Below are 2500 nucleotides of genomic sequence, written 5' to 3' on the forward strand. Positions count from 1 at the left end.
CAAACACGCACACACACACACACACACACATGTACTGACGCAGACATACACACACAGACACAGACAGAGAGGCAGACAGGCAGACAGACAGACACAAATTGAGAGAGAGAGAGAGAGAGAGAGAGAGAGAGAGAACACCATCAAGACATGAAAAGAGCAGGAATCGCTATTCTAAACAGCCTCGACGAAGTAGAAGAAAAAAAGCAGAACAATGCCATGTAGGAACGAAGCAACAAGGCAGAGAGTAACAACAAAAAGCACCAACCCCCCAAAAAAAAACCCAAAACAAAACAGAAAACAAACAAAAAAATAACATAAAATAAAATAAAATAAACGTGCACTGTGTGAACACAGAGCGGATCTAATCACAGGCCTCACACAGAGACACACACACTCCCCACCCTCATCCCCACCCCCAAATCAACACCCCCCCCCCCCCACACACACACACACACTACGATCAATGAAAACAAACATCAAGTGTGACCCCATCCTTTTACACCCACCCCTTAAAAAAAGAAAAGAAAAAAGAAAAAAAAAAAAGAAGAGACACGGCAAATGACCCTCACCCTCACCCCCCTCACCGCCCCTTCAAAAGAAAAAAAACAAAAATACCTCGAGTGTATTACACTGCCTATTTAGATGATGAAAAAGTGCAGTATAGACACCCATATGAAGAATTTTCCTACGTGCATACCAAGAAAGTGCCCCAAGTTTTGTCAATCTTTTTCTTTTTTTCAATTTATTCATTTACTTATTTATTCTTTTATTTGTGATTACGTTGTTTTTTGTTTTTTTTTAATTTCTGTGTGTGGTTTTGCTTTTTGTTTGTAACGATGTGTATATTTAGTACAGTGACAAAAAAAAGGAGTAAAATATACACTATGTTTGCCTATATTCTTCTTCTGTATACGGCTTTGTCTTGTTATACTTTTTTTCCTCTGCTATGCATTAAGTTAATGTAATGTATTTGTACTGATTAGTTATATAATTTAGTTATATTAAGATTTTTGCAATGTAAACAAAAAAAATGAATGAATAAAAAAAAAAAAAGAAAAGAAAAACAAAGATAAAGGGAAAAAAAATCCACACACAAAAAAACACAGAAAACTGTCAAAAAGTGGTTGTAGCTCATTTGAAAGGAAACCATCCGTTCTTTTGGTGGAGAGAGAGGAGAACTATTGGCACACGCCTGCCCCATCTCCTGACAATGCGGCACCAGCCCTTGTCAAAATTGTCTGGAAACACTTCCAAAAAGCCAGCACCAAGCCCGTCAAACACACAACAGCTGCTACTGCTGCTGCTACTGCTACTTCTGCTGCTGCTGGTGCTTCTGTTGCTGTTGTTGCTTCTGCTACCGACGCTTTAGAAGACGTTAAAAAAAATGGTGGTGGAAAGATGGATGGATTTGTTGTGCGGGTATTTCTCTCTCTCTCTCTCTCTCTCTCGCTCTCTCTCTCTCTCTCTCTCTCGCTCTTTTGGATCTTTCGCGTCTTTCTTTCTTTCTTTATTTTTTTGTTTTGTTTTGTTTTGTTTTTGTTCTCGGTCTTGTAATTGTTGATCTCTTTCTTGTGCCTGTATGTTTGTCTGTCCGTCCGTTTGTCTGTTTGTCGCTCTCTTAAGTGTTGATCTCTCAATAGCTCTCTCTTCATCGCTCTCTCTCTCTCTCTCTCTTAACGCGAATTTACGTGAGCGTGCGTGACCGAATCCATATTTGATTGTAATCACGCGTGCGTGCCTGTGGTTGCAGTGACCGTGCGAATTAGTTGAGATGTGTTCACAAGCATTTCTTGTTCTTTCTCGCCACCTTGTCTGAAGGGCGTTGTAACGCTGAATGGACATCACACAACTTTGTCATCTCTCTCTCTCTCTCTCTCTCTCTCTCTCTCTCTCTCTCTCTCTTAACATTTCCTGCTGCTGCCACTAATATGAATACTGCTGTGGTTGCTACTGCTGTTGTTACTTCTGCTGCTGCCTGCTGCCACTACCAGGATTGCTGCTGCATAAGTAGGTATACTTTACTGCAATTGCTACTGCAGTTAACTATTGATGACGCTACAGAACGTTTTGTTTCTTCGGTGTGTGTGTGTGTGTGTGTGTGTGTGTGTGTGTGTGTGTGTGTGAGAGAGAGAGAGAGAGAGAGAGAGAGAGAGAGAGAGTGTGTGTGTGTGTGTGTGTGTGTGTGTGTGTGTGTGTGTTTCCTTTTCTTTTTGTAACACACGGACGCTTGCAAGCATGCACAGTGCCCCCCCCCCCTCCCCGCTTCCCCTCCCCCCCCCCCCCTCCCCACAAAAAAAAACCACAACCCACAAACGAAACGAAACTGAAGTAACACAAACCCTACCAAAAAATATTTCACATACGTGCATTTCTTCCACGTGAAAAAAAAAGAAGGTATAAATTGTGCAATGTTTTTTGTTTTCTTCCCCGTTTTCTCTTTTGTTTGTTTGTTTATTGTTAATGTGTTTTGTTTGTTTCAGGGAAGCATCTCAGTCATACA

This window comes from Babylonia areolata, chromosome 22 (genome assembly GCF_041734735.1).
Source record: "Babylonia areolata isolate BAREFJ2019XMU chromosome 22, ASM4173473v1, whole genome shotgun sequence".
In the NCBI taxonomy this organism is placed as follows: Eukaryota; Metazoa; Mollusca; class Gastropoda; order Neogastropoda; family Buccinidae; genus Babylonia; species Babylonia areolata.